The sequence below is a fragment of the Balaenoptera ricei genome, chromosome 8, assembly GCF_028023285.1.
Source record: "Balaenoptera ricei isolate mBalRic1 chromosome 8, mBalRic1.hap2, whole genome shotgun sequence".
In the NCBI taxonomy this organism is placed as follows: domain Eukaryota; kingdom Metazoa; phylum Chordata; class Mammalia; order Artiodactyla; family Balaenopteridae; genus Balaenoptera; species Balaenoptera ricei.
This window is the reverse complement of record NC_082646.1, coordinates 16,164,693-16,182,970: the sequence shown is the minus strand read 5'-3', so window position 1 is coordinate 16,182,970 and position 18,278 is coordinate 16,164,693.

The window sequence follows — 18,278 nt, the reverse complement described above, 5'->3', positions numbered from 1 at the left end:
GCTCACCTTGCCTCTGACAACTAGGTGCTATCACTAGGCCTCTGCTATTCTGGAACATCCCCATTTCTACTAGGGAACCCAGTGTGTAACAAGATCTCCATCAGTCCTAACGCTGAGCTCTCTGGGGATGTCGGTGCCCCTTATCATCTCGGTAATCAGAGTGTCATCCAGACCCTCCTGAAAAGCATGGTTAGTTGGTGGATTTTCCAGATTATATAACAGACCCACTCTAACATGCCCCCTTGTCTGAGGCTTTTGATCTCCTCCTCCCCAGTTCAACATGGCAATTCTGGCAACTCTGTTTTGTTTAATGTGGGCCATTGCTTTAGCCAAGCTTCCAAGAGCCATCTTAGCAGTGTATTAAAATAGAAACTTGGTGCACTTGCCAGGGCTTTATATCCTGTGTCATGGGAGAGTGCCCTGTATTGGAAAACCCTATCTGACTTTATATTCTGACCCCCTCCCCAATCCAGGCCCTTCTGGGTCTACTCCTTGTTTCCTGCCACTATATTGCAGCCAGATCCCGTAGCTCTGGATATAATCCTCTAATCCCTTAGCCAGGCCCAGCACTTCCCCAGTCTGGCTATGCTGAGATTTGACCCCAGTCTGTGGTTCTGATGACCAGAAGGGGAGGTGGGGAGATCTGAGGAGGGCAAGCATAAGGCGTCATTTGAAGCCTCTGCATCACCTTCAAGCAAGTAGGAGCCTCTGCCTTTTAACAAGGGAGAGTAGGCCATTTGTGCAGGCCCAAATGATTCAGGGAACTCTGGGGAATCAATCTTAAGTACACAGTTCCAGATATTCCCACTCCAAGTATCACGGTCCCACACCTTCCCTAACAGAGCTCTGCTTTCAGCATAGATAACTCTCCTTGGCTGAGAATTCAGTCTTCTTTGAAGTTCTGCCACTCCTACAATAAAGGCCTATGCCTGCCTTGTTTTTAGCTCTGTCTGCTTCTGGCTATAGGTATGAAATTTCTCTTTAAATGCTGCAACTTTTCTTTAAATTGTTATTCGATTTTAGCCTGCCATTTTCTCTCTTCAGCAAATGAATGGTGCTTAGCAAAAGTCACCCAATCCCTCAGTCTTTCTAGTTGTTATTTCCCCCATTCTTTCTGTTATGGATTGAATCGTGTCTCCCCAAAAGTCATATGTTGAAACCCTAATATCCAATGTGACTGTATTTAGAGATAGGGCCTTTGAAAGAGGCAGTTGAGGTTAAATGAGGTCATAAGGGTGGGGCCATAATCTAATAGGACTTGTGTCTTTATAAAAAGAGAGAGAGACACCAGAGAACTGTGTGCACAGATAAAAGGCCAGGTGAAGACACAAGAAGGTGGTCATCTGCAAGCCAAGGAGAACAGCCTCAGAAGAAACCAAATCTGCCAACACCTTGATCTTGGACTTCCAATTACAAAATTATGAGAAATGAATCTCTATTGTTTCAGCCACCCAGTCTGTGGCAGCCCACACAGACTAAGACACCTTTCAAATTCCCAAGACACTGAAACAGCTAGTGCATCCCCTTCCCAGTTCACCTTGGTAAAAATCTTAGCAATCACTGTGCTGCAGCCTGACAGGGACCATCAACACTCCATCTACCAACAGCAATGGGGGTCCATTGCAATCCAATTCTAGAATCCTATACTTAATGCCTGCTTTTTGTTTGTTTGTTTGCTTGCACGCTTTTTTAGGACCACTCGATACAAAATGTCTTAGGTCAGACTCTCCAAAAAGCAGAGCCTTAGATAAGGACTTTCATTGATTTATTGGGACAGTATACTCAGGAGAGGGAGATTGAGAAAAGCAAAAGAGGGTGAGGGAAAAAAGCTAAGCAACAATATGTCCGTGGCTGAAAACTAGCATCAGTTTGATCTCACGGGAAGGTCTGCAGTGCAAATTCTACCACAGAGTTTGTCTTACCTTGAGGCAAGAGGGCTGCCCTTTTACCCTGTGCCATTCAGTCATTGCCTGAGATCTGCCACTGGGGAAGGGAAGATGGGTGCATAGCCTCAAGAGTAGAGCAGCTCCTGTTTGGCCAAGGGAAATTCTCCAGAAAGGAGGCAGCTGTGAAGTGTTATGAGCCAACATTTACAGCAGCTGGGAGACAGGAGCACCAGCCAGTAAAGGTTATCTGAGTGGAGTACCAACAGCATCTACTACAGCAAGACAGATGGATAGATGGATAGATAGATAGATATAGATAGATAGATAGATAGATAGATAGATAGATAGATAGATGATAGATAGATAGATAGATAGATAGATAGATAGATAGATAGATAGATAGGAGCAAGGAAGAAAGAAACATAGGTGATAGATGGTAAGTAAGTAGGTAGGTGGGTAGGTAGATGGTAGACAGTGTTTTGTAGGAATTAATAGAGCATGAGAAGTCTGAAAAGAATCAAACCAACATATCTCTGCTAGATGACAAAATGTAACTGGCCTCATTGCATTATGTCCTTCCTAACATGCCTCTTTGGTACTCAGCATACTACTGCACACTGATGATGATGGCTGGAAAGGATACTACAGTAACACAGATGAGGTTCGCTGTGTTACAGGTCAAGTTGCCCAGCAACCAGCCCCTGAGATGGAAATTAGTGGGCAGGAATATTATTATGGAGTATTCATGGGATCAACCCCTCTGGGAAAGTGAAGGCAGCAAGACAGGGCAGAGGGAGGAGCTGGGCTGAAATGCAGCCTCTTTAAAGGCTACAGTGACACCACAGGAAACTGAGGCTAGACTGGCATCTCAGAGCTGCACCAAGCTGAAACAGGGCCTAGGCCTTGACACCTTTCCATGGGCCAATCATCGGATGTGGGCTGCCCCATGAAAGGGCCATGACTTCGGGCAAGATGACTCTCTTCGGCAATGGCAATTCCTAAAGAGGGTTAACAGGTAAGAGCTGTCAGCTGACAACCCTCCCAACAGCTAGCAGAATGCCTCCTTCAGTGCCTTCTTTAGAAGGTTCTGGGCTGCACAGCACAATATCCACCATCACCACCTAACATAGTCCAAGGGAGAGGCGAGGTTTCCGTGATGAGATGGCACATAAGCTGGACCTTGACAGAGAGTGGGAGTTAGGTGGGGGGCCAGGCACCGCCCTGCTCTCTTCGTCAGTGCCAGATTAGGAAGCCCTCAATTAGGCCATTACACGCTGAAGACTTCTGCAGAAAGAAACATTCGGCAGAAAGAGCCATTAAGTAGGATACCTGTTCTTTCTCTTTTGTTTTCTCTTTTAAAAACAAGCTGGAAAATATGCCTTAATTAACCTGCTTTTCATTTGGAAGACAGCAGCAGAGCTTCTGAGCACGTCAGTTGCTTGAAGATGAAATGGAAGAGAGCTTGTCAAACATCTCCCAACAAGGGCAGGAAAGCAAAATTTGGAGGTGAAAGGTTGGGTGGGCGGATTGCTCAGCCTCAAGAAACTATCCACCAGGCACTAATTGGGCTGCCAAAATGCACTGGGGCAAAGAGGAGAAATGCAGAGGAACAGATTTGCAGCCAGGGGTTGGCGACGAGGCCAGGGAAAGGCATAACTAGGACCCTCCGCAGCGCGAGAGCCTGAGGACTAAGTGGGGTTTCCGAGTGAGGCTGGGGCAGCTCGTGGGGGCTGATGCCCAGTGAACTCCCTATTTCAGGCTCAGGTCCAGACCATATTTCTACCCCCCCCCCCCCATCTGCACCCTGCCCATCTGCAGCATCACTGTGGGGGATTGCTGGTGGGGAACAGCAGGAGGATTTCTGAGCCCAGCATTCCCAAGGAGGAGGCTGAGGAGGAAGACCAGGGAGGGCAGGCTCCTGGAGTCTCTCCAGAGGGCAAGGCTAGCGTCATGGAAGAAGGGGAGGGATGGGGACGAATGCTGCTAGGGGCAGGCAAGGGAAATCACGAACAGTTTTGGGGCAGAAGAGAAAGCTTAGGGTAGGGAAGAAGGTATGTGAAAGTAAAGAGAGGTGTTTGTTTGCCTAGCTCCTTTTCCACTCTCTGTTCCTCCACTTTCCACTTCTCAGCAGAACTTTCTTAGCAAGCTAGGTGGGCCACGCGATGGACCCCCATCCTGACTACCCAGCCCTACTGCTCCCCATTGTTGTCCTCTGACCCCTACCCAGAGTGAGTCCGCAGAGGGCAGCAGGTACAACTGCAGATGTATTCAGCCTCCGTGGCTAATTTCATTGTCATTCTCCTCCCCACCAGTTCTTTTACTGAAGGAACTCCCTGGAAGCCAGAGTGTATTTCCTTGATGGCCTGAACGTTTTTGTAGCGAGAAGCTCTATCCAGGGACCTGGTGTCGTTCATTCATTCATTTATTCATTCATCCTTTTTCTGTGTGTTTATTAATTTCTCAAATGTTATTTAAGCACCTAGTATGCCAGACATCATGTTTGAAATGAACACTATGCAATTCCTACACCTTTGAACTCACATCATCTAATGGGAGGGAGAAAGCCTTCAGCCAGTATTGCACACTGTAATGGAACCAAGCTGCAAAGTGGTGGAGAGATTACTTCTGCCTGGGGCTGGGGCATCGGGAAGGTTTGATAGGATTTGGGGCTTTAAGGGTTAAGTGAGCATTGACTAGATGTAAAAGGATGCGAGAAAAGAGATTCCAGCAAAGGTATAGAAGCATGAAATAGGTGCCATGTATGTAATCAGAAAATGTTGAATAATCTGGTAATGTCAGAGTCCATATGGGGAGGTAAGGGAAAGTGATTATGGAAGGCTGTAAAAGTGAGTCTAATTGTTTTAGATGCTGCCTGACTCTGCTTGGGCTGCCATAACAAAATGCCAAAGACTGGGTAGCTTAAAGGAAAATTTACTTCTCACAGTTCTGGAGGCTGGAAGTCCAAAATCAAGGTGCTGGAATGGGCAGGTTCTGTCAAGGTCTCCCTTCCTGGCTGGCAGGCGGTCACTATCACTGGGTCCTCACATGGTCTTTCCTCAGCGTGGGCAGGAAGAGAATGAGAACAAGCTCTCTGGTGTCTCTTGTTATAAAGGCACTAATCCCATCATGGCAGCCCCACCCTCATGATCTCATCTAAACCTAATTGCCTCCTAAAGGCCCCACCTCCAAATCCCATCACAATGGGATTAGGGCTTCCACAGATGAATTTTGGGGATGCACGTTCAGTCCATAACAAGTGTGGAAAACCAGTGAAGATTTTTAGGCAGATTTTTAGGAAGTGGTATAGTTAGCTTTGAATTTTTAGAAATACCCATCTATTAGCAGAGGGGATCATGAACTGGAGGGGCAGGAGTGGAGGCAGGGAGACAATGTAGGATGCTGTTGAAACAGTCAGAGCAAGAGGTGATGAGGGTTTGGCAGCAAATTCCAGCAGTGAACAGATATTTGTCAAATAAGCACAGGGTGGGATTTGAGAGATTTTGTGGCTATCCTCAAGCTGGGTGATGGGTAAGGATGGTCATAATATTAATGTTGCTGTCAAAAAAGAGAAGTATTCAGCTTGAGAGGGTCCCCTTCCCTTGCACCATTGTTTCGTTATTCTCCCTCCAGGAGATGAGGGGACGGAGGATTTGGGAGCACAAATGGCAAGACATACTATGGTCTGGATTGCAGTCATATTAGATGACCTCTGATCTGTGACAGCCCCTCTCAACTTTTGGCAGGACGTGAAAGGCTGAGCTTGCCCACTGGTGTGGGAATGAGAAGAAAAGTCCTCATAGGAATCATAGAAATAAGTCAGAGCTGACATGTTCATTGCCGCCTGTCAACCCCACCTGCTACCCCCACCCTGATACCCAGATCACACGTGATTACTTAATTACGTGACCATGTATCCTGCTTGACCGGGGACAGTCCGATTTATACTTTTTGTTCAGACATAGTTATTAATATAATCCCTTTCACTCTCAAAAGTGTCCCGGTTTAGATGCTAAAATATCAGTTTACCTTCCACATCAACGGCAGCCTTCTTTCCCACTGAGCTCAGATGCAATCTCAAAAATCCTTCTCAACTCAGCCTACTTTCTAAGCAACAGCTATCAGTCAATCAGGTATTGAAACCTATTTGCCACCTTCAACAAAAGAAAGGACATAGGTCCAATATTAGCTGGGCAATCTCAGGCATGCCATTTGTTATCTGGGAGCCTCCATCTCTTCATCTGACAATTGTAATAACAGCATTACCTACCCACAGGGCTCGTATGAGCAGCAAATGAGGTAGTGCATAGAAAAGTACCACACAAATGATGGTGTCTTTATGATTATTCAAGGGAGAAACAGTTGGCATTGTGGAGTCTCAGGGGCCTTGGCGTCTTCCTTGCTTCTCCTCTAGGAGGAGACCAGGATCCTCCATGGGAAGGACGCTGCTAATGCCAGCAACTCCTCCTGGAGTTTAAACCTCTCCTCCCCTCTTCTCCTTTGGAGACAAACAACAAACCCCTCCATCACCCCCACCCCTCAGGTCAACTCCATCAAGAAGCAAGGCTTCTCTTTGTACTAAAGCAAACACACATCTCCTACTGACGCTCCCCTGGGACCCTCTTCGGCAACACATACAGAGCTTTGGAGTTGTGAGTGTGTTTAATGCCCCAGGGTCCCGTCTCGGTTCAAGGACAGTATTTTAAGTCCCTGAGAAGATGGGAATAAAGTTTTGAATGCAGAAAGAAATAGATTCTTAACAGACTTGAAAGATAAAACATCACAATCCCATCCAATTTCAGCAGCCAGCTCTGAAGAGAGACCAAAGGAAGAGACAATTGGTTGGGAAGCCTGACTTCTATCCCAGCGGTGAGCCACGTTCCTGCCCTAAGGTGGTACCCCCTCCTTGACTTGTGATAGACATGGGCTAAGCATGAGGGTGTGGGCTGCTGGGGACAGGGGGCAGGGAAGCAAACCTAACTGAGGTGTGGAGGACAAAGACATGGGGTGAGGAAGTGACCCTTGAAAGATTCCTGCCTGAAGGAGGTGTCACCTGGCCAAACCATAAAAACCCAAAGTGGGGAGAGCGTATCGCCTGACCTAGAGTCATCGGTAAGAGCATAGGCATCTTTTGTTTTCCTTTTCAAACGAGCTACATTATTTCAGAAACAAACTATAACCTTAGCTGCCCATGCCAAAGGAGTCCAGGCTTCAGGAAGGAGGAACAGAGGTAATCTTCTGGGAACTCCTGGAGGAAAGAAATATGAGGCAGATGACTCCTGAGATGATGGTCTCCTTGTGAATTCTGGAAGGACCTGGCCCAGAGCCTGGGTGGAGAACAGGCTGAGCTTCACCAAACCAACTCTACCATCTGTGCTACGGACAGAGGGACCTCGGAGATGCCCGGACCAGGGAAGAAGCCACACTGGGAGGCCAGGGTAAGCTTAGTGGTACCTGATATTTGGGAAGGGCCTATTATTCTGAAGGAGTAAGGTCAGCAGCCTGGGTTCATGATGGAGGGGTAGATGGGAAGGTCGTTTCATGGTGTCATCAAGAAGTTTAGGTCTCATCCTGATCCTCAACTTTGCAAAAGCAGGAATATAATCCCCCTACCTCTCCCAGGAGTGATCTGATGCAAGGGGGATGTTTTACATTGAGCTAAGGGCATCTTAGTCTTTTTTCTGGAGGCAAGCACAATGCCCGGCATACACCAGGTCAATGATTTCAGCCCTGGCCACTCATTAGAGCAACCTGGGATGCTTTATAAAAATATTGATGTCTAGGAGCCACTCCCAGTGCCTCTGAATTAATTGGTCTGGGGAGGAATCTGGGAGTTTTTTATAACTCCCCAGAAGATCTGAAGTGGGGCCAAGGCCATGAACCGTTGCAACAGTTCATCTGTGAATGTGAGTTGAATGAATGAAAGAACCAATGAAGGAACAGGAGAATTGGAGGTGAATGCTGGCACTCATTCACAATGGCAGCATCTCCTGCAGGACCACTGGCATCGGCGTGGGCTGGTGAACAGGTCTGCTCAGGAGGCCAAGTTATCCATCACAAGGCTCTTGCGTGAACCCAACATCAAAGCAAAGGGAAATTGGCTGTTGCTGAAAGAATCTTCACAACAAATCACTGTAGCTGGGTGTGTTATCCTCTCTTCCCTGCCAAATTCTGTTTAATGTACTGTTATGTGTCTCTCTCCATTTCATTCTCAGAACAAACCAGGGTCATAGGCAGGATAGGTGTTTTTATCTGTTTCATGAGTAAATAAAATGAAGTGCCCCCTCTCCCAAGATGATACATGTTGTCCCATGTCACTCATTTCCCTGGCAGAACCAAGGACTGTCTGCTCTGGATTGGGTTCACCTGGAAGCTAAGGGTTAAACTGGGAGTCTGACCTCTTCTTCCCAACATCTATTCTACCCTGTCCCCATTACACAGGCACACACAAAGGATGGGGCAACACAACTGGGTGTCCAAGTGGGCAGATATCAAACTCAAAAGGGTCCCACTTCCTCCACTGTGACCTTGTAGCAATGATAAGGAGATGCAGGATCCTGAGCTTTGAGTCACAGTTTAATAAACATCTCCCCCATTGCCTGGATCCTGATTTCTGTTGAGACCCAATGTCTTCTTGAACTAACTTGTTGAGTGATTGCAAATTTCTTTGAGAGCCTCATGGGACATGATATTCAATGCAGGTTGAGCAAGACACATACACAGGCTCCTTGGATGTGTACCCTAGCTCTTTCTCTCTCTCTCTCTCATGTGCACACATGCACACATTCTCCTCACAATGCCATAATGTCCATGTAAATTGGATCTTTAATATCCTTCAGATAAATGGCTCCAGAAAGAACATGGATACAATAGTCTGTCTCTGAGTTAACATGATAGGCTCTGCCTCCCAAATTGGCTCAGAGAAATTAGCAGGAAGGAAAGAAGGATCAGACGAAATAATAAACCTGCTTACCTGCTCATTAATTTAATCTCCGCCCACCCCACCCCCCACCCTCTCTTTGCCTTGTGGTTTCACTACCCATAAAAATAACTAGATAACTTCCAAGTCCTAGATGAAAGGGAAACTAGGTCCGAAAGCTCTAAGATTAAAGGAGAATTTTTAGGATTAGTCTTTGATTTTCTCCTCTCTCTCTTTTTCCCCTCTCTCTTATTTTGTTCTTTTTATCTCAGAGGTGACTGAGGAAACTTCCCCTTCTGTCCTTCTCTCTGCTGAGCTGGTCAACCTGAAGCCTCCCCTGGCAGAGCTCACAGGCAACTTGGGGCCTGAGACGGAAGGTACTGGGTGGGACTACTCTCTGGGAAATTGCCCACCAAGGCTCACTGGAGGGTGTCTGTGATTTGGGTGATGTATAGGTGCAGGAAACTGCTCCCTCCTCATAGTTTGAGTGGGACCCCTTCTTGCAGCTTCTTGGGTACCCTTCTCTATACCTCTCCTTCCTCATAGCTCTAGTGCTAAAGTAGGGAAGACCCCAACCCATCTAGCCTGCAGAATCTTAGGAGATTTCAATGATGACATGAGGTCTGCACCATCATGGGAGCAAGACTGCGGACGGCTCCAACAGTGCTCAACACGGTGTGTTTCAAACAAGTTTTACATACAGCGCAAGGACCCCTCCCGTGGTCAATGCCTTCCCCTTGATATGACCAGCAAAGATGAGACAGCCTGTTTTTATACTTTAGCTCCAATTCAGAGAGTTTGTTCTCATACTTTTCCACTCTTCTTGGGAACTCCTGACAGCTCGGGTGGTAAGCCCCTGCCTGAAAGTGCTGAGTAACCAGGTCTTCATTCATTACTCTGGCTCCAAGGGTATCTCTTGAATCCTCCCTAAAGTCTAGAAAGAAGAAATCATACAAAGTACATAGATATTACATTCAGCTGGGAGAAGGTGAAAGCAAGACTTCTTAAACAGGTGGGATTACAGATCGTCATCATCAGGCTCTGTTCAATAGATGGGAAGCACAGAGTGATGAAGGTAGAAATATGTACCAGAGCAGGAGTTTACCCTGATGCTCACATGGGGTGTCATTAGAATGACTCCCCAGCTCCTACCAAAACCCCTTCATACAAAGTCATCTAAAATTTCCTCTTGAGTCAGACTTCTTCAAAGCAACATGGGCGTCTCTACTGCAAGTGCTAGGGTTTAGCCAAGGCACAGGCACATGAAAACATTAACAGAGGCAAGATTCCAGGGAATTTTTCTGGGCTGGGCTGGGCTGTGCTGTAAGAAATGACACAGGAGATGTTTCTCTGCTTTTTTCTGAAGCTTGTCAAGAGATCTGAATGCGAATATATATGAATTTTTAAACCTCTGGCACAGAGATATTCCCATGGCTGATACGCCACAAGATCTTATCTGCTATTCACTTACAAGACCACGGACCTCACATTTGGAAGGAAAGTTACTCTAATCTAGAGCAGCAGATTTTTGATCTTATAATCTTAAAAATCACTAAAGACCTCAAAAGAGCCTTTGTTTATGCAGATTATATCTATCGATATTTACTATACTAGAAATGAAAACTGAGAAAATTTAAAAATATTTATTAATTCATTTAAATGTAACAACAATAAATCCATTACATGTTAATATAAATAATGTATTTTATTTTTAAAAGTTTTTCCAAAACAAAATTAATGAGACCAGTGGCATTGTTTTACACTTTCATAAGTCTCTTTAATGTCTGGCAAATTCAAAATCAGCTGGATTCTCTTATCTGCTTCTGAATACATCCTGTTGTGATATATTGTTTTGTTGAAGTATATGAAGTAAATATGGCCTCACACAGATATGTAATTGGAAAAGGGAGGAATATTTTGTTAGCTTTTTCTGATGATTGTGGATATCCTTGAAATTATATTAAAACTCAACAAATGGTACTTCCTTGAAGGTTAGTTGCAGTTTGGAATAGAAAACTTTTTCATTCTCTGTTACGTTAAAATCCATTGGTCTATCTTACACTTTGAATGGAAGTTTTACATCATGCATTGATGCTTTGGAAATATTGGTTCACTGAGTTATGCAGGTCTTGCAAATGTCAATACATTTCATTATACAATTTTGGAAAGTCACATTCATTAATATCATTTCTAACCTCATCTGAAAAATTTTTAAACATTTGAAGCTCATAGTGCAAATGCCAGTGTGATTCACACCTCATTGGAGAAGACGTGGCCGCAGCTCAGCTATACTCCCTAAACTCCCCTTTTTCTTCTTTAATCTTCTTAGAAAAAGGATACGCCATGACAATAAGTGTTACTGTTGTCAATTAACCCCTAATAATATATACAATGGGTAACACCTAATGAGAACTTGCTCCATTCTGGGCATTGTGCTAAGCTCTGCACGTTTATTACTTCATTTCATCCCCCAAACCACCATGAGGTGGGTACAATTTGAGCTCATTTTAAAGATAAAGAAACTGAGTTACACATCAAATTTGCACAACTGGTAAACGTCAAATTATGTGTTTATCTGACCCCGGAGCCTGTACTGGTACCACTTAAAAGTGAATTTTCCAGTAGGTGAGTGAATTTGCTCCTCCTTTAAGCTGGTTTTTGGGTCACAGTCTTCTTGGCTAGTTTATCTTTTTTTCTTCTTTATATTTTTACTGAAATATAGTTGATTTACAATGTTGTATTAATTTCTGCTGTACAGCAAAGTGATTCAATTATACACACACACACACATATATATATATACCTTCTTTTTTTAAAAATATTCTTTTCCATTATGGTTTATCATAGGATATTGAATATAGTTCTCTATGCTATACAGCCTAACCTTGTTGTTTATCCATTCTATATATAATAACTTAACATCTTGGCTACTTTATCTTGCTTCCGTACCATCCCCAAACTGAGTGGTTTTGTTCAGTGCCCATGGTTCCTTGTGAAGGACATTTTTCTACGTATTCCTCAAATCCAGTCTGACTCAAAGTCCTTGGAATTCCTCTTCTCTCCTCATTGGCTTTCCTGACTTCAGCTTGTTCTCTTGCAAGCCACCCTCCACGCCGCTGCCATCACAGCCTTTCTAAACACCCACGTCCTTCCCTAGCTTAAGTGCCCTCAGGGCGGCCCCATTTCCCACTGGATAAAGATTAAGTTCTTCAGCGTGTTCAGGGCGCTTTGTTATTGGCCTCCAGCTGACCTCTCCAAGCTCATTGTTTTGTCCTTGTTTCCTGTGCTTCAGAGGCCTGGATGGATCCTACACAGCCTCCACAACAAGGACTATGTCTTATTTCTCTTTGTGTCCCTGGTGCCTGACACCATCCTTGGCGCACAGTGGCTGTTCAGAGCGTGTTGTCGAAGAAATGAATGATGCATAGATGCCTCTTCAACAGCACTTCCCTTATGCATCCTTGAACCCTGCTCATTGAACGTTTCCTGAATGCCAACCTCCAAAACTGTTGGATTCACTATATCTGAGCACCCTCTTTCCAGATTTTAATAGCTAGGAACCCCTAGACATCTTTATCCCTTCCAACTTTCCGAGGGAATGGGTTGCCACCGCCCCTCTCATCAAGATCAGCTTCTCACGGGCTCTTTTCCCCAGGCTTCAAATTTCCCTGTCCCAGGAAAATTTCCAGTCCTCCAATGCTCGTATTGCAGAAGGTCAGATCTGTAGAACGATCATAGCTTTCAAATTCTCTGCCATTGGCTTCTCCGTAGAGCTCCCGTCTCCCTACCAGAGGCCCCCAGAACCTGCCTCCCCTCGGAGACACTCTCTTCTGAGCTATCGTCATTTTGAAGGCAGTTTTAACACAGTGCAAATCCACAGCTTAATTCTACTCCAATCCCTCTGGCTCCAGCCAGGCTGGGAGTGCTCCCAGGTCCACTCAGAAATTTTGCCTTGGGTTGCACGGATGGAAGAAGCAGAGAGGTGTTACTGCAAGGAAGCACCAAGTAAAAGCAGCAGAGAGAAAGGGAGCGGGCAACTCACTTAACATCACATTTGTTTCTTTGCAGAGTTTTGGGCAAGTGCCTTATCTAGAGGCAATGTGGCAGGGCATTTCTAACCCAGAAGTTTTGCTAGAGCCCTTCATAATCCCCTGGAATGGCTGTCTGTCTATCAATCAGTCAGCACCAATCATGAGCCCAGACCGGTACTAGCCTTGGAGGAGGGAGACGGACGAAGATATAAAAGTCCTGCTCAAGGACTATACGACCCAAAGTGAAGACACTCCGCCAGACATGAGACAGTGAGTTATGTAATGAGCATTATTCTGGGAAGAGAGAGACAATTGTGACCCATGGGTATGGATCGAGCTGGGGTATTCCTGCTAGGAGATCAGAGAAGGGCAGTGGCATGAAGGGGCTTGCAGGCAGAGAGGGCAACAGTCTGGTCTGAGCCTTGAGCATGTGCCCATGATAGAAGGTCAACTTATGCAATAATCACGGCTTTCAAATTCTCTTCAGATAGATGATCTTATCCAGTCCCTCGAGATGCAGCCTTAGAATCTCTCTCAACACAGCCCCTCGAGGATGACACTAGCAGTCACTGTGAATTCCAACCTGAGATTAAATTTATTTACAATCCTTGAACCCATAACAATGAGAATAGGAAATAAAAGAAACAGAATTTGTAAGTTATCTCAAGGGGATAATGGAGTACATAAAACAGATCACTGCTTCTTTTATACCCTAAGTACTCAGTACATTTGCCAAACAAAACATTTTAACTGTTTGCTTTATGCAGTTGTTTGTTATCTCACTTAAACATAAGTCCCTTGAGGGTGAGGAGTGCCTTATATTTCCATGGTCTTTAGTGCAATATGGGTATCAACAGACAAATATCAATAAACAGGTTTTGAATGAATGAGTGAAGGAATAAATGAATGAATAGTTGATGGTCCTGAAAAAAATGGTGATGCCACTGAGAGAAATAGAAGATGAAGAGCGAGGCCAGTGTAACAAGGAAGTTGTTTTTAAAAAAAAAAGTTTTCATCTCAGTATAAAAAATAACTTTATAGAGACCAAGAGTTTCTACAAGATGAACTCTGCTTCATCAGGAGGTGACGATGGTGAGGATAAAGATAGTTACCATTGATCTCATGTTCATCTCATGCAAGCCTCACCCCAGCCAGATGACATGGGAGCCATCCTCATTTGACAGGCGAGAAAGCCAAGTCTCAAAAAGGTTACGTAATTTACCCAAGCAACGAAGCTGGGAGGGGGTAGAGACAGGCTTTAAAACCCAGATTCTCCTGATTCTGGAACCTCAATACACTTACTGCCTCTCAAACAGCAAAATTCCATTCCCTGGGGATGCACATCTGACCAGCTCCAAGCCCTTATGCCATCACGCCTCACCCGGATATGTGTGTCGCTCTCGAGCCATAATCAGCCTCCTCTTTCAGACTTTCTGTTTGGAGACCAGCCCACACCCAGGCAGAGAGGTCACTCCAAACTTTTTCTGGGTTCACATTCTAGTGTTTTCTATGAGGAAATGAGGGGTGGAGAGGGAGGTGGTTTCCTCCAGGCAGTCCTAGACCTCCATGTCGTCTGGAGCCACCTGCTCTGCTAACACATCCTCAGCCTCCTATTTGGATATCTTTCCAGGTGGGCAAGGACTAACTTTGTCCTAAGAAACGTTTGGCCCTTGCCCAGCTCCTGGAAGGTAACTTCTAAGCCCTTGGACTATCTGCCTGATAGGAGTGTCTTTCTTTACCTGGAGGTCTTGGGTCACTCAGCATCAGTGTGACCTCTGGGGTGACTGGACACTAAGGCCCATCATGCAGGTATGCTCCATGCCTACATGCCTGTCCCCAATACAAACTAGACACCAGGGCTCAGCCAAGCTCCCCTGGCTGGCAATACTTTGTGCGTGTTGCCACACATGGTTGCCAGGGCAAGTAAGTCTAGATGTCTAGATGACTCCACTGGGAGAGAACATCTGAAAGCTCACACCTGGAACTTTCCTGGGCTCTGCCTGTGCACCTTTCCCTGTCACTGATTGTAATCTGTATCCTTTTGCTATCATAAACTGTAACCATGAGTATAACAGTCCAGCTGAGTTCTGTGAGTTTTTCTAGTGAATTATCGGACCTGAGCATGGTCATGGGGACCCCCGAGCCGCAGTCCTCTTGGCTCCCATTGCTCCTGCCTTCTCCCTCTCATGACCTTTGCTTCAGACCTGGGCCCGGCTCTCTACATGTTCCCTTGCACCTGCCCCTCTGGACATCTTTACCTCCAAGTTTGCATTGTCCAAGGATGGCACACGCAGGATCCCAGCCATGCCCACGGCTCAGTCTGGCTCCTAGAGAACCCCAGCCCAGGCTGGAGCATGCAGCTCTCTCCTCCCCAGGGAAGGGAGGCCAGAGATGCCCCACCAAAGCTGAACAACTGCTTGGCAGAAGCTCAAGACAGTGGAGGGGAGGCGCAACAGATGACGTTTAAGCTTCTCTCAAACCCTAAAGTGTTAATTGCTAGCTGTGTTCATTTGGTTCCTACGCTTTCAGTTTGAAGCAATAACAAGATTTTCAAGTGGAAATGTCCTCTCGAACGTCCACAGACAGAGCTGGGTAGATGGATGTGGGTGAGAGAGAGAATATTCTCAGATCTGGGCCCTGCTTGGGAGGGGAGAGGCAAGCAGGGAGCTCTGACTTCAGGCAGAAATGTGGGAGCCCAGGAAACTAACTAGTCAGGCTGCTTTTCAAAGCTCAGGTTTGGATTTCCAGAACTTGCCGGGGAAGGCTCCCCTTTCTTCCCTGCCAACTTCTCATCCCCACCTGGCACCAAAGGGCCTAGCCTCAAAGTCACAATTATGAAAGCTATGCAAGGATGCTAATTGCTATATCTGACCTCCCTTCAGATAACAAGGGAATCGCTCTCCCTAATTAGCCCTGCCGCTGGTAGACCAGCAAAGCCAAATGTTTATTATGGGATGAACGCACTTACTGTAAATTTTGACATATGCTGTGGAAAGATGTTGGATAAATAAGACTTCAGAGGCATGGGTTGTTTAAATAATGAATACCCACTGCTGCGGGTGACAAGGTGGAGGAGAGCGAGGGGATTAAAAAAAAAAAAAAAAAAAAAGGAAAGGATCTTGGAGCAGTGCTCAGAACCTAGGAACAGACTGGGCCAGTCAGGAGAGAAGGAGAGGGAGGAATTCTGGGGATGAGGGCAGGAGGGCTAGGGGAAGGGAGAGAATATATGCCACCAGCATCCTCACCTTGCCCACTGGAGCCTCCATGCTCCTTCTTTCACGCAGAAACTCCCTCTGTGTCCCACCTCCACTCACACCTACACATAGTCCCTTGGAAAGGGTTCTTGGGAAACAAGGACACATGTTCTTGAAGCAAAGACAGAGGAAGGGTCAGGAGAAAAGTGTCCCCCTGCCCCCATGGGCTCTGAAGCGGTGCATATGTGGATAAATCCTGTGTCTGTTGTTGATGTCTTGCTTCTTTCCAGCAAAAGGGAGGGTGAGTCTATGGGAACCTGATCCTGTTTCTGGGCTTCCTGGGCTGGGCCGAGATATCAGAGAATCAATCATTCCACGCAGTCAGGAATCCCAGGGCCATGATATTCTGACGCATTTAGGAAGGGAGCTGATTTTACGGGTTCCCCTTAATCCCTGCAGGCCTAGTCCTGGGAGAGCAAACCACATACTGTGAAAGAAAAATACCCATTTCTCGATGAGGAAGGACCCTTCCCCCCCATCCCACAGGGCTCAGGACCAGAGGGCTGATCCACAAGCTGGTCTCACATAGCTGCTGACTTTGTTTCTTTCAGCTCATTGGGTTCCAACAGATAAAGGAGAGAGACATCCTCTCATCTCAGTGGGTGGGGTGTTTTGGGACGAGTATGTGTGGGTGACAAGAAAGCAGAGGGACTCTCAGGAACTGCAGAGACAACCAGGCCCCATAGAGACCCAGCCTGTTTAAGACACACAGCCCAGCCCCGGACGCCTGCTTGTCAGGTCTACACCTCAGCCCCTGGGCCTCTGCGAACAGGGTGACTTGCTACCCTCATCTCTGCTTCTCTTTCTCTTTCAGTCCCAACTAAATGACTCTCAGTGCGGGTCTTAAACACAAACTTGAAAGGCCTTTACCCAGTACTGAAAGGAGTTTACTTTTCACCCGTTGGCAGGCAGCGGAGAACCACGGAGGGTATGTGAATAAGGACCGACATATAGGATCAGTATATCAGTAGCACTGAGGCAGCTGAGCCAGAAAGGATGATCCTGGGGACACAATTGCCCTGTAGGAAGCTGCTGCAATTGTGTAACCCTGAGGGTCTAAACTTAACCTGTACATGGGTCAGAACAGACTAGGTTATGTTTACGTGGTAAACAATCCCAAATCAAAACAAGCTACCAACAACCGAGGTTTATCTCTCATTCATGATACCCATACCGTGCGGGTCAGTGGGGGCCTCTGCTCCACTTAGTGACTCAGGGACTCAGGCTTTGGAATGTGTCACATCAGGGAGGAGACAACTGGAGGGCCAATCGTCGGCTCTTCTTCGCTTCAGCTTCTAAATGACCCATGAGCTGCTCACAGCTCACCGGCCAGGTCTAGCCACATGGCTCCACTTTAGTGCAAGAGGTGGGACATATGGAGGAATGTTCGGGAAGCAGCACTATTTACGCCCCAGATCACATCAGAGGGGATGGCAGAAATTAGCATTCCTAGTAACGTCTTTCAACCCTACCTTCCTCCCTTCTCATGCCTGCACAAGCATAGAGTCAGAGACCATTAGGCACCAGATCTACAAAGCCCCTCCATTTACAGATGGGGAAAATGAGGCCGAGAGTGGGCTCAGGGTACACGGGCAGCCCCCCGCAAGGCTGCCCGGCCAGCTGATCATGAGCCCCCAGCATGCTCCCCCTTGGTGTCTCCTGGTTTGTTCCTTGGTTCTTTCTCCCTTGTAATTTTCATTTCATTATCCTCCTCCTCTCATTCCGAGGAACTTCCAAATGTCAGTCTTTCTTTAGTTTTTCACCTCAGCAGAGCCCTCCTTTTTCTCCCTCCCTCAGGCAGGCTCTTTCGCTGTGAAGGGCTCCTTTTTCTCCTCCCACGGAGCACACTGACCTTTTCCTCCTCCACAGGACAAAGCCAGGCCTGGCGCACTCTTAACGGGAGTTGGCTCTGGAAGTCCCGGTAATTGCTCCATCCTTATTGAGTCCGGGAGGCCAGTCGTGGCCAGGGCGGCCCCCTCCCTTTTCCCCTGCTCACTTCCTAGAATCAGGCTGCAGATGGGCTGCTAACGAGGTGACCAATTAACAAACGCTAAATAACCCCAAAAGAGTATTTTTGCTCCCTGGCCTGATTTCCGGGCCCCTTTGTTTCTCCTTGGGAATCTGTCCTCCATGATGGGACCACAATGGGACTGTCCCCAAGCCTGACCCTATGAGAAGCTGACCCACTTGA